A 14,674-nucleotide genomic window follows, 5' to 3' on the forward strand; every position below is an offset into this window, starting at 1 on the left:
CCAGTCAGTATCTGGTGTGACCATTTGCCTCATGCAGTGCGACACATCTCCTTTGCATAGAGTTGATCAGGCTGTTGATTGTGGCCGGTGGAATGTTGCCCCACTTCTCTTCCATGGCTGTGAGAAGTTGCTGGATATTGGTGGGAAATGGAACACGCTGTCGTACACGTCGATCCAGTGCATCCCAAACTGCTTAATGGGTTACATGTCTGGTGAGTATGCAGGCCATGGATGAACTGGGACATTTTCAGTTTCCAGTAATTGGGTACAGATCCTTGTGACATGGGGCTGTGCATAATCATGCTGAAACACGAGGTGATGGTGGTGGATTAATGGCATGACAATGGGCATCAGGATCTTGTCACGGTACCCCCGTGCATTCAAATTGCCATCGATAAAATGCAATTGTGTTTGTTGTCCGTAGCTTATACCTGCCCATACCATAACCCCACCGCCACCATGGCGGACTCGGTTCACAACGTTGACATCAGCAAACCGCTTGCCCACACAACACCATACACATGGTTTGCTGTTCAGGCCCGGTTGGACATACTGCCAAATTCTCTAAAACGAAGTTGGAGACTGCTTATGGTAGAGAAATGAACATTCAATTCTCTGGCAACAGTTATGGTGGACATTCCTGCAGTCAGCATGCCAATTGCACGCTCCCTCAAAATTTGAGACATCTGTGGCATTGTGTAACAAAACTGCACATTTTAGAGTGGCCTTTTATTGTCCTCCACACAAGGTGCACCTGTGTAATAATCATGCTGTTTAGTCAGCTTCTTGATATGCCACACCTGTTATTTTGGCAAAGCAGAAATGCTCACTAACAGGGATGTAAACAAATTTGTGCACAAAATTTGAGAGAACGTTTTTGAGATACGTTTTTGTGCATATGGAACATTTCTGTGATCTTTTATTTCAGCACCTGAATCACAGGACCAACACTTTATATGTTGCGTTTAAATTTTTGTTCAGTGTACAATGAGGGAAACCGCTCTAATAAACCCCATGGTGATCTACAATGATCATTTCTTGTATAAAGTAAAATATTAAAAGACAAAACATTGTAACAATGGTGATTTCTGACAACTGTAACCGCTTGGGACTGATGTGACAGCTTGCACTAAAACCAGAAAATGCAGTTATCAAGTGAAATTATAAAGAATGTTGTTGAATTGGGACTAGAGTTCACTTAAAACATAGTTTGTAGTTATACAAAGTGCACTTATCAAGAGTCAACTGTCATTACTCATAAAAAAATTCTAACAATATCACGAATGAGCAGCGTTAAGACAAAATGGATGAGAAATACTCTGAAAGATGGAAGGAGATTTTCAGGAAAGTATATATATAAATATATTTAAAATGTATCAATAACATTTCAGTGCTTTTATCACAATATGTGATAAGAAATGTAATTGTACTTCTTAAACAGAGGGAGTTACTACAGAGGAAAGGTTCAGAAAGATATCTAGGTCATTAAAGGCAGTCGAACGCCAGGACTATAAATAAATTGCGTTAAAGGAGTCAAAGTTTTGACGAGACAAACTCTTGGCTGGTGTAAATTAGAAAATTTGGAACATGCTAAAGTCTAATTATAAAGGGAATAGCTAAGTTGGGGGGGAAAGGAGCAATCTAACTAGCTATAGACTTTACTGCATCCTCATAATCCTAGTGTGACAATGACTCAGAGTAAGGCCCTCGTGCTTCCTGGCAGCCAATTGTGTAGCGTCTACCTGGATTCTCTGTCAAATTGGAATCTAGGTACAGTTTCAGATATACGTTTCTAATTTTGTCAGAAAGTTGTTTTCATTGCGAGTTAAGGCTTGCAGTTAGCTAGCCAGCTGGAGTTCGATCGCTGGCTTGCTAGCTAACGTTAACATTGAACCTAGCTTATTCGGTTAACTTAGCTATGACAATCTGTTTGTATTGCTAGTAACGTTACTCTATGGATTGGGATTATAGTTCATTTTTTAGCTAGCTAACATTAACGTTACATGTCTAAACAAAAGACCCCAAGTTCAAGCTTGCTGTTAGCTAGCTAACGTTAGCTGGCTGGCTTGCTAGCTAACATTAATTTGCATGTATGATGTCTGTGTAACGTTAGTGATGTTTCCTCAGAATGCCATTTCGCATTGCTAGTTATAGCCTAATGTTAGCTAGCTAACATTGAACCTATTTGGTTAACTTTAGGTAGCTATGACAAATCGGTTTGTATTGCTAGTTAAAGCTTGCTGTTAGCATCTATTGTATAAAAATGCTAAAATATTTGTATCTGGAATTTGTCTTTCAGCATCAGTAGAACACGCCTGACTCTCCTCCACCAGTCATACAAGGACAATGGCCTCCCATCAAAAAGAGAGCTGGCCCAAGCAAGCAAAGGCAGCAGTGCAGTCATCAACTACATGTCCCATTTCTTCACCAACTACGGAGTTGGGGAAACACGTATGGACCTGAATAGTGATAACTGTAGTGGCCAAAACAAGAACAAGTTTGTGCTCTGGTATTGTGCCTGGAGGACCATGTACAAGCTCCACCACAGTCTGGACCTTCACTTCCTGATCACAGGCTAAAGTTTTCCCCCCGACCGGTGCTTTGGCCTCAAGCAGTGCTTCAGAAAGACCAGCGTGAACACTGTCTGAGACTGCTGGTGTTGTGAAGAACAGCACTGTGACAAGGTTCAACATCCCACAGCTGGTTGGACTGGAGGATGGTACGGTGCTGGTGGAAAGCTATGGCTGGCAACAACACCTGACTCCGTACTTCAGGCAACAGATCAAGCAGTACCAGCACTTCAGGTGAATATCATTTTCAATGCATTGTATGAGGTTATTCTTCTTATCTAAACTTGGGAGGTGAATTGATGTTGTGCAGTGTTGTAATGTCTTCACATTTTGTTGTTGTTATTTCCTGTTTTACAGCTTCCTTGCTCTGGAGCCTGGTGTTGTTGTCGTCAAGGAGCGCTTGGACTGTCAGGACCAGATTTTAGCTGCTGTGCATCGCTGACATCCTTCCTCCCATAGATGGTCTGCCTGTACAAGCACCACCTGGACTGGACACAGCTAGACAAATATATGGGAAACAGTGTTTAAACCCTTTACAATGAAGATCTATGAAGTTTTTAATATTTTTTTTACGAATTATCTTTGAAAGACAGGTCCTGAAAAAGGGACGTTTCTTATTTTGCTGAGTTTATATGGCTGGTAAACAGCAAGCTACAATGTTACAACCAGCCATCTAAAGCTAGGTTTACCAGCAAGCATTAGCACAGGGCCTCCCGAGTGGCGCTGCAGTCTAAGGCACCACTACAGACCCGAGTTTAATCCCGGGCTGTGTCGCAGCCGGATATGCTGTTCCCACACAACCAATAGGTCCCATTAGAGGCTGATTTCTTTGTTTCCAAGGTTATATTATGCACTGGGAGGACAACACTTACATGTAAGTCTCTGCCCATCAGCAAATCATGAACTGTCAGTGAGCAATTTGATTCTCCATCAGAGTCCATTGTACAATTGCACACATTTTCACCTAGGTAGACAGACCCATTACCCTGTATACACCAGGCTGCAGTCAATGAGCTTTCTATTGGGATAGGGGGGGCCAGATTTTATTTTCACAAGGTCTTCTATAACTACCTTTCCAAGTTTGGTTATAAAAAGCAAAACGTGTCATAAGGTCCAGTCGCCGAGGTGGGGAATTGTAAAACCACAGTGCTGGGAGAATGGTCAAAGTTTCATTTAAACCGGCTGGGACACCCAATAAAGGAAGCCCTTCACCTACCCCCTGTGGGCTTAGCCCACAGACCCAACAGGAAGTGTTTGGGAAGATGCCATTCGCCACCATCTGTGCTGTGGAAAGGAATTAGTTCATAGTTTCTGAAGTCTCGTTTTCCTCTCGCAACCTCACCAGTATCTTCTGGGCCTCTACTCCGGGCCTGCGGTCGTCCCATTGGCTGGGGACGGTTCCTGTATCCTATTAGGTAATTACTGGCCAGCAAGAGGCAGACAACGGTCCCCACTATCGTGGTATAGTGTGATAAATTGCAGGCCATACTACTTGCCTTGAGAGTTTTCAGGTATACTTTCGTGGCTGTTTATTTACCACCACAGACAGATGCTGGCACTAAGACCGCACTCAGACAGCTGTATAAGGAAATAAGCAAACAGGAAACCACTCACCCAGAGGCGGCGCTCCTAGTGGTCGGAGACTTTAATGCAGGGAAACTTAAATCAGTTCTACCAAATTTCCATCGATATGTTAAATGTGCTACCAGAGGGAAAAAAAATCTAGATCACCTTTACTCCACACACAGAGACGTGTACAAAGCTCTCACTCACCCTCCATTTGGTAAATCTGACCATAACTCTATCCTCCTGATTCCTGCTTACAAGCAAAAATTAAAGCAGGAAGCACCAGTGACTCGGTCTATTAAAAACTGGTAAGATGAAGCAGATGCTAAACTACAGGACTGTTTTGCTATCACAGACTGGAACATGTTCCGGGATTCTTCCGATGGCATTGAGGAGTACACCACATCAGTCACTGGCTTTACCAATAAGTGCATCGAGGACGCCGTCCCCACCGTGACTGTACATACATACCCCAACTAGAAGCCATGGATTACAGGCAACATTCACACTGAGCTTTCAAGGTGCGGGACTCTAACCCGGAAGCTTACAAGATATCCTGCTATGCCCTGCGACGAACCATCAAACAGGCAAAGCGTCAATACAGGACTAAGATTGAATCATACTACACCGGCTCCAATGCTCGTCTTATGTGGCAAGGCTTGCAAACTATTACAGACTACAAAGGGAAGCACAGCCGAGAGCTGCCCAGTGACACGAGCCTACCAGATGAGCTAAATCACTTCTATGCTCGCTTCGAGGCAAGCAACACTGAGGCATGCATGAGACCATCAGCTGTTCCGGACGACTGTGTGATCACACTCTCCGTAGCCGACGTGAGTAAGACCTTTAAACAGGTCAACATACACAAGGCTGCGGGGCCAGACGGATTACCAGGACATGTGCTCCAGGCATGTGCTGACCAACTGGCAGGTGTCTTCACTGATATTTTCAACATGTCCCTGATTTGAGTCTGTAATACCAACATGTTTCAAGCAGACCACCATAGTCCCTGTGCCCAAGGACACAAAGGCAACCTGCCTAAATGACTACAGACCCGTAGCACTCACGTCCATAGCCATGAAGTACTTTGAAAGGTTGGTAATGGCTCACATCAACACCATTATCCCAGAAACCCTAGACCCACTCTAATTTGCATACCGCCCTAACAGAGCCACAGATGATGCAATCTCTATTGCACTCCACACTGCCCTTTCCCACCTGGACAAAAGGAACACTTATGTGAGAATGCTATTTATTGACTACAGCTCAGCGTTCAACACCATAGTACCCTCAAAGCTCATCACTGAGCTAAGGATCCTGGGACTAAAGACCTCCCTCTGCAACTGAATCCTGGACTTCCTGGCGGGCCGCCCCCAGGTGGTGAGGGTAGGTAGCAACCCATCTGCCACGCTGATCCTCAACATTGGAGTTCCCCAGGGGTGCGTGCTCAGTCCCCTCCTGTACTCCATGTTCACCCACGACTGCCTGGCCAGGCACGACTCCAACACCATCATTAAGTTTGCAGATGACACAACAGTGGTAGGCCTGATCACCGACAATGACGAGACAGCCTATACAACCAAGACTAAGGAGATGATTGTGGACTACAGGAAAAGGAGGACCGAGCACGCCTCCATTCTCATCGACGGGGCTGTAGTGGAGCAGGTTGAGAGCTTCAAGTTCCTTGGTGTCCACATCAACAACAAATTAGAATGGTCCAAACACACCAAGACAGTCGTGAAGAGGGCACGACAAAGCCAATTCCCCCTCAGGAGACTAAAAAGATTTGGCATGGGTCCTGAGATCCTCAAAAGGTTCTACAGCTGCAACATCGAGAGCATCCTGACTGGTTGCATCACTGCCTGGTATGGCAATTGTTCGGCCTCTGACCGCAAGGCACTACAAAGGGTTGTGCGTACAGCCCAGTACATCACTGGGGCTAAGCTGCCTGCCATCCAGGCGGTGTCAGAGGAAGGCCCTAAAAATTGTCAAAGACCCCAGCCACCCAGTCATAGATTGTTCTCTCTACTACCGCATGTCAAGTGGTACCGGAGTGCCAAGTCTAGGACAAAAAGGCTTCTCAACAGTTTTTACCCCCAAACCATAAGACTCCTGAACAGGTAATCAAATGGCTACCCGGACTATTTGCATTGAGCCACCCCCCCCAACCCCTTTTTTTACGCTGCTGCTACTCTCTGTTTATCATATATGCATAGTCACTATAACTATACATTCATGTACATACTACCTCAATTGTGCCGACCAACCAGTGCTCCCGCACATTGGCTAACCGGGCTACCTGTATTGTGTCCCACCACCCCCCACCCGCCAACCCCTCTTTTACGCTACTGCTACTCTCTGTTCATCATATATGCATAGTCACTTTAACCATATCTACATGTACATTCTACCTCAATCAGCCTGACTAACCGGTGTCTGTATATAGCGTCGCTACTTTTATAGCCTCACTACTGTATACAGACTGTCTTTTTACTGTTTTATTTCTTTACCTACCTTTTGTTCACCTAACACCTTTTTTGCACTATTGGTTAGAGACTGTAAGTAAGCATTTCACGGCGCCGTGACAAATAAACTTTGATTTGATTTGACTCCAGTCAACGAGTAATTATGCTCGCCTGGAGTTCCCAAAACGTGTCTTTGTGTAGTGGTTTGAGGTGACTGGTAGGGTGGTGGCACTTGATCTTGTCCCCCTATGGCTTGGTCTTGGAGCTATGATTGGGGCTGCAGTAAAGGCTGTGCTCTCGACGGGGCTGTTAGAAATGCTGTGCCCCCGATGGGGCTGCAGTGATTGGGGCGGCAGTAAAAGGTGTGCCCCCATTTAACTTTTTATTTTTTTGTGTCTCTTCTCTGCCTCTTCCAGCTGTTCTCTGGTTTCTCCAAGTCTCTCTGTACTGAGAGTCCTCTGGTTTCTCCAGGTCTCTCTGCACTGAGAGTCCTCTGGTTTCTCCAGGTCTCTCTGCACTGAGAGTCCTCTGGTTTCTCCAGGTCTCTCTGTACTGAGAGTCCTCTGGTTTCTCCAGGTCTCTCTGTACTGAGAGTCCTCTGGTTTCTCCAGGTCTCTCTGTACTGAGAGTCCTCTGGTTTCTCCAGGTCTCTCTGCACTGAGAGTCCTCTGGTTTCTCCAGGTCTCTCTGCACTGAGAGTCCTCTGGTTTCTCCAGGTCTCTCTGCACTGAGAGTTCCATCTAAAGGGAAAGCTCCATTTAGTCAATTTAACTATTTGGACTAACACCCAGTTCCCAAATTTCTGACTCATCATTTTGTCAGGGCCCAGAGGTTCGGGGCAAGCTGTATTTTTGTTCTTACTACGACACGTCCCCATTCTCTCTTTTAGTTCCAGATCTTGAAACAGGCAAACTTTAACTATAAATGTAACTATTTAACTATAAATACAGTCGTACCGGCAATAATACAGGAGTTTATATATTCATTCTTCACAAACTCCTCCATCACACTAGTGTTCTATTCATTTAACATATTCGGTAATGGTAGTCTCTCCTTTCCTATCTCCACACATCACATCACACAGAATCTCTAAATAACGTCCACACAGAACTTTGTTAGATATTCACATCGACACCACCAGCAACGATCAGAGCAGTCAGCCTGTGAGGTACCAATGATCATGTTCTTACTCAAACCTTTGAATGGTCCTCCTGTCAATGCCTCACTACCTGGAAATTGAGATGACCAGTGGTGGTGGACAGAACCTCCTATATAACGTTATCAATCCAAGTCCAAACAAGATGTATTTAATGTATGGCTCATCAGGCTCAGGTTGCATCAGGCTTGAATTTTTTTATCAATGCTTTAGACCAGTGGTTCCCAAACTTTTTATAGTCCCGTACCCCTTCAAACATTCAACCTCCAGCTGCGTATCCCAGTTTGGGAATACCTGCTCTAATCAAATCCAGACATAGGCCTATTTCTTAGATTTTATAATGCTTTTGAATGACGCTTCCGGTTTTGGTGAGAAATACCGGGTTACCCAGGAGAAAAGTTATTTATTCTCGGGATGGAACATTTTATAAAATACCGGGAAAATATTCAACCCTACTATGGAGCAGGCAAGCTATAGTTGTTTAGCTACATGCATTGGATAGACAAGTGTAGGCCGCGAGATGCGACTGACATTTTGCAGGTGGGGAGAGAGGGAGACGGGGTGGAGGAGGAGACTTTCCTAAAGAAAATAATGTACTTTTTACCCCATATATTTTCCCTGACACCCAAAAGTATTCAAGAGAACATCCCTGGTCATCCCTACTGCCTTTGATCTGGCAGACTCACTAAACACAAATGCTTTGTTTGTAAATTATGTCAGTGTTGTAGTGTGCCCCTGGCTTTCCGTAAATGATCAAGAAAATGGTGCCGTCCGATTTTCTTAAATGTAAGGATTTTTAAGTGATTTATACTTTTACTTTAGATACTTAAGTATATTTAAAACCAAATATTTTTAGACTTTTACTCAAGTAGTATTTTACTGGGTGACTTTTACTTTAGTCATTTTGTATGAAGGTATCTTTACTTTTACTCAATTGGATATTTATTCCACCACTGGTTCTGGGCATCTTGCTTGTCTGAAATAAGCCCACAGAAATATACCTGTGAGGAACAGAATCTATGAAGGAGCTTTGAACATAATTGAACTTCCGAGAGTTGGCTTAGCATTGGACCAGAGCTAGCTATCTATCGACCTTGTGTGTGCAGAGCAGCACCAGAATAAAAATTTAAATACGTCTTACCCTTTTTGTAGTTAATAAATCCATTGTGAAAGGTGTTAACTATAGTATCCTTAGCCTCTCTAGGGTATGTGGGACGAAATCGTCCCACCTACTCAACAGCCAGTGGAATCGAGTGGCGCGATATTCAAATACCTTAGAAATGCTATTACTTCAATTTCTCAAACATATGACTATTTTACACCATTTTAAAGCCAAGACTCTCGTTAATCTAACCACATTGTCCGATTTCAAAAAGGCTTTACAACGAAAGCAAAACATTAGATTATGTCAGCAGAGTACCCAGCCAGAAATAATCACACACCCATTTTTCAAGCTAGCATATAATGTCACAAAAACCAAAACCACAGCTAAATGCAGCACTAACCTTTGATGATCTTCATCAGATGACACTCCTAGGACATTATGTTATACAATACATGCATGTTTTGTTCAATCAAGTTCATATTTATATAAAAAAACTGCTTTTTACATTAGCATGTGACATTCAGAACTAGCAAACATACCAAAAACTTCCGGTGAATTTACTAAATTACTCACGATATACGTTCACAAAAAACATAACAATTATTTTAAGAATTATAGATACAGAACTCCTTTATGCAATCGCGGTCTCAGATTTTAAAATAGCTTTTCGGCAAAAGCACATTTTGCAATATTCTGAGTAGATAGCTCGCCATCACAGGCTAGCTAATTTGACACCCACCAAGTTTGGCGTTCACTAAACTAAGAATTACTATAAGAAAAATTGGATTACCTTTGCTGTTCTTCGTAAGAAGAACACTCCAAGGACTTCTACTTCATCCACAAATGTTGTTTTGGTTCAAAATAATCCATAGTTATGTTCAAATATCCTCTGTTTTGTTCTTGCGTTCAAGAAAGCTATGGGTCCTATGTAATTCCAGCCGCAGATTGCAATTCCTATGGCTTCCACTAGATATCAACAGCCTTTGTTCAAGGTTTCAGGCTTGTAACTTGAATAATTATGAAGAAATATGAGTTTGGGTACAGAGTCAAAGTTGAAAATCAGTCTTGGCGCGTGCTATGAAGAAGACGCACACCGGCTTATTTTGTTTTCCTATTGAACATACTACTTTCCGTATGAAATATTATAGTTTATTTACATTTTAGGGTACCTGAGGATTAAATACAAACGTAGTTTCACTTGTTTTAACAAAGTTTAGGTGGGTTTTTTTCAGAGATGTTTAATTTGTATGATTTGTGTTCTATTTAATTCTATGTTATATAGATAATAGATAACCTCTGCTCCTCCTCTCCTTCCCTCCAGACTCCCTGCAGTTCTCTCTCTCTCTGAAGAGGATGTTCCCCCTGAGCAGCAGCACTGTGAGCAGGAGTGGAGCCCCAGTCTGGGGCAGGAGGACTCAGAGCCCACACAGATTAAAGAGGAACAGGAGGAAGTCAGGACCAGTCAGGAGGAAGAGCAGCTTCAAGGGCTCATTGATACCAAAGACTCCATATTCACTCCTTACTGTGTGAAAAGTCAATGTGATCAGGAGGACACACTTTGGTCCTTGACTCTTCCCCAAACCCAGACTGTGGAGAAAAGAGAGAGTGACTCTAAACCAGTGGATCTCAAACCTTTTGTCACTGTGACCCACCTGAAGGGTCTGGACATTCCCTGTGACCCTCCAGATAGTATGGATCTGAATACTTACCATTATGGGGTATTGTGATGTCATTATGGGATATTGTGATGTCATTATGGGGTATTGTGATGTCATTATGGGGTATTGTGTGTAAATTGATGAGGAACATTTTTTATTTCATCCATTTTAGAACAAGGCTGTAACGTATCAATATCTGGAAAGGGAAGGGGTCTGAATACTTTCCGAATGCACTGTATATACATACAGTATGTCTATCACCGATAAGCTACTCAGGAAGAAGAAGAAAATGCCCATATTAATATATGTAGCCTTAGAAATAAGGTTCATGAAATCAATAACTTGCTAACATCAGATAACGTTCATATATTTGCCATTCTCTGAGACTCACTAAGGATTATTCCTTTGATGATACAGCAGTAGCAATACAGGGATATAACATCTACAGAAAATGCAGGAATGTTTCTGGTGGAGGTGTTGCTGTGTTGTTCAGAGACATATTCCTGATCATCTTAGAGGAACTCATGTCTAACGCTGTTGAAGTGTCGTGGTTGCAGGCTCATCTGCCTCATCTAAAGCCTCTTCTTTTGGGGTGCTGCTATAGGCCACCAAGTGCTAACATTCATTATCTGGATAATATGTGTGCAATGCTTGATAATGTGTGTGGATGTTAACACAGAGGTCTGTTTTCTAGGTGACCTGAATATAGACTTGTTTTGTTTTTATCAATCTGTCTGCTCAAAATGTAGCTGCTCACTGTAACCAGTGCCTGTAATCTGGTTCAGGTTATTAATCAACCTACCAGGGTTTTCCAAACAGTACAGGAACTAAATCATCCATTAGTATTGATCACATGTTTTACTAATGCTACAAAACCTGCTCTAAAGCTGTACCCATTGGATGTACTGACCATAATATAGTAGCCATATCTAGGAAAGCCAAAGTTCCAAAGGCTGGGCCTAAAATTGTCTATAAGAGATCACACAAAACATTCTGTACTGATTACTATGTTGAAAATAAAAAAGATGATGTGTGTACTGAGGAGCATCCAGACGCTGCACTTTATGCATTTATGAAATTGCTTCTTCTAGTTACTAATAAGCATGCACCCATTAAGAAAATGACTGTAAAAACTGCAAAATCCAAGTGGATTGATGAGGAATTAAAAAATTATCTGGTTGAGAGCGATGATGCAAAAGGAATGGCAAACAAGTCTGTCTGCACAGCCGATTGGCAAACGTAATGTAAATTGAGAAATCATGTCACTAAACTAAACAAAAAGAAGAAGAAACTGAACTATGAAACAAAGATAAATTATACAGTGAAATGGATAAAAAGCTTTGCAAAATTTTAAATGAAATGATGGGCAGAAAGACTAATTCAACTCCATCGTTACATTGAGTCAGATGGCTCAACACCTTTTGATGTTGCCAATTACTTCAATGAATATTTCATTGGCAGAATGAGCAAACTTAAGCATGAAATGCCAACAACAAAATGTGAGCCATCATTTTCTGGCGTAAAATTATTAATAATGAAGGAAAAGCATTATAATTTTGAATTTTGTAAAGTTAGTGTGGGTGACGTGGAAAAAGTGTTGTCCATCAATAATGAGAAACCACCTGGTATTGACAACTTTGATGGAAAGATACTGAGGACGGACCAATCAGCTTGATGCCGGCCCTTAGCAAACATATTTAAAAAAAAATATATGGTCTTGACCAGATACAATGCTATTTACATTTACATTACATTTACATTTAAGTCATTTAGCAGACGCTCTTATCCAGAGCGACTTACAAAATGGTGCATTCACCTTATGATATCCAGTGGAACAACCACTTTACAATAGTGCATCTAAATCTTTTAAGGGGGGGGGGGTTAGAAGGATTACTTTATCCTATCCTAGGTATTCCTTAAAGAGGTGGGGTTTCAGGTGTCTCCGGAAGGTGGTGATTGACTCCGCTGTCCTGGCGTCGTGAGGGAGCTTGTTCCACCATTGGGGTGCCAGAGCAGCGAACAGTTTTGACTGGGCTGAACGGGAACTGTGCTTCCTCAGAGGTAGGGGGGCCAGCAGGCCAGTGGTGGATGAACGCAGTGCCCTTGTTTGGGTGTAGGGCCTGATCAGAGCCTGAAGGTATGGAGGTGCCGTTCCCTTCACAGCTCCGTAGGCAATCACCATGGTCTTGTAGCGGATGCGAGCTTCAACTGGAAGCCAGTGGAGAGAGCGGAGGAGCGGGGTGACGTGAGAGAACTTGGGAAGGTTGAACACCAGAGGGGCTGCGGCGTTCTGGATGAGTTGTAGGGGTTTAATGGCACAGGCAGGGAGCCCAGCCAACAGCGAGTTGCAGTAATCCAGACGGGAGATGACAAGTGCCTGGATTAGGACCTGCGCCGCTTCCTGTGTGAGGCAGGGTCGTACTCTGCGAATGTTGTAGAGCATGAACCTACAGGATCGGGTCACCGCCTTGATGTTAGTGGAGAACGACAGGGTGTTGTCCAGGATCACGCCAAGGTTCTTAGCACTCTGGGAGGAGGACACAAGGGAGTTGTCAACCGTGATGGCGAGATCATGGAACGGGCAGTCCTTCCCCGGGAGGAAGAGCAGCTCCGTCTTGCCGAGGTTCAGCTTGAGCTGGTGATCCGTCATCCACACTGATATGTCTGACAGACATGCAGAGATGCGATTCGCCGCCTGGTTATCAGAAGGGGGAAAGGAGAAGATTAATTGTGTGTCGTCTGCATAGCAATGATAGGAGAGACCATGTGAGGATATGACAGAGCCAAGTGACTTGGTGTATAGCGAGAATAGGAGAGGGCCTAGAACAGAGCCCTGGGGGACACCAGTGGTGAGAGCGCATGGTGCGGAGACAGATTCTCGCCACGCCACCTGGTAGGAGCGACCTGTCAGGTAGGACGCAATCCAAGCGTGGGCCGCGCCGGAGATGCCCAACTCGGAGAGGGTGGAGAGGAGGATCTGATGGTTCACAGTATCAAAGGCAGCAGATAGGTCTAGAAGGATGAGAGCAGAGGAGAGAGAGTTAGCTTTAGCAGTGCGGAGAGCCTCCGTGACACAGAGAAGAGCAGTCTCAGTTGAATGCCCAGTCTTGAAACCTGACTGATTAGGATCAAGAAGGTCATTCTGAGAGAGATAGCAGGAGAGCTGGCCAAGGACGGCACGTTCAAGAGTTTTGGAGAGAAAAGAAAGAAGGGATACTGGTCTGTAGTTGTTGACATCGGAGGGATCGAGTGTAGGTTTTTTTCAGAAGGGGTGCAACTCTCGCTCTCTTGAAGACGGAAGGGACGTAGCCAGCGGTCAAGGATGAGTTGATGAGCGAGGTGAGGAAGGGGAGAAGGTCTCCGGAAATGGTCTGGAGAAGAGAGGAGGGGATAGGGTCAAGTGGGCAGGTTGTTGGGCGGCCGGCCGTCACAAGACGCGAGATTTCATCTGGAGAGAGAGGGGAGAAAGAGGTCAAAGCACAGGGTAGGGCAGTGTGAGCAGGACCAGCGGTGTCGTTTGACTTAGCAAACGAGGATCGGATATCGTCAACCTTCTTTTCAAAATGGTTGACGAAGTCATCCGCAGAGAGGGAGGAGGGGGGGGAGGGGGAGGAGGATTCAGGAGGGAGGAGAAGGTAGCAAAGAGCTTCCTAGGGTTAGAGGCAGATGCTTGGAATTTAGAGTGGTAGAAAGTGGCTTTAGCAGCAGAGACAGAAGAGGAGAATGTAGAGAGGAGTGAGTGAAAGGATGCCAGGTCCGCAGGGGAGGCGAGTTTTCCTCCATTTCCGCTCGGCTGCCCGGAGCCTTGTTCTGTGAGCTCGTAGTGAGTCGTCGAGCCACGGAGCAGGAGGGGAGGACCGAGCCGGCCTGGAGGATAGGGGACAGAGAAAATCAAAGGATGCAGAAAGGGAGGAGAGGAGGGTTGAGGAGGCAGAATCAGGAGATAGGTTGGAGAAGGTTTGAGCAGAGGGAAGAGATGATAGGATGGAAGAGGAGAGAGTAGCGGGAGAGAGAGAGCGAAGGTTGGGACGGCGCAATACCATCCGAGTAGGGGCAGAGTGAGAAGTGTTGGATGAGAGCAAGAGGGAAAAGGATACAAGGTAGTGGTCGGAGATTTGGAGGGGAGTTGCAATGAGATTAGTGGAAGAACAGCA

The 14,674-nt window shown here is 44.3% G+C and overlaps 1 protein-coding gene and 1 long non-coding RNA gene across 2 annotated transcripts in view; one reads left to right on the plus strand and one right to left on the minus strand.

Moving 5' to 3' along the window:
• The window catches only part of LOC106578119 (zinc finger protein 260), a 116,610-nt gene that overhangs the window by 59,089 nt on the left and 42,847 nt on the right, over positions 1-14,674 (minus strand). The gene's annotated exons all lie outside the window — the stretch shown is intronic.
• Positions 25-4,390, plus strand: LOC106578128 (uncharacterized). The gene is made up of 3 exons (XR_001322339.2): positions 25-212; positions 2,300-2,804; positions 2,928-4,390. It is a non-coding gene; the product is annotated as an uncharacterized lncRNA (long non-coding RNA).

The sequence above is a fragment of the Salmo salar genome, chromosome ssa18 (genome assembly GCF_905237065.1).
Source record: "Salmo salar chromosome ssa18, Ssal_v3.1, whole genome shotgun sequence".
Taxonomy (NCBI): Eukaryota; Metazoa; Chordata; class Actinopteri; order Salmoniformes; family Salmonidae; genus Salmo; species Salmo salar.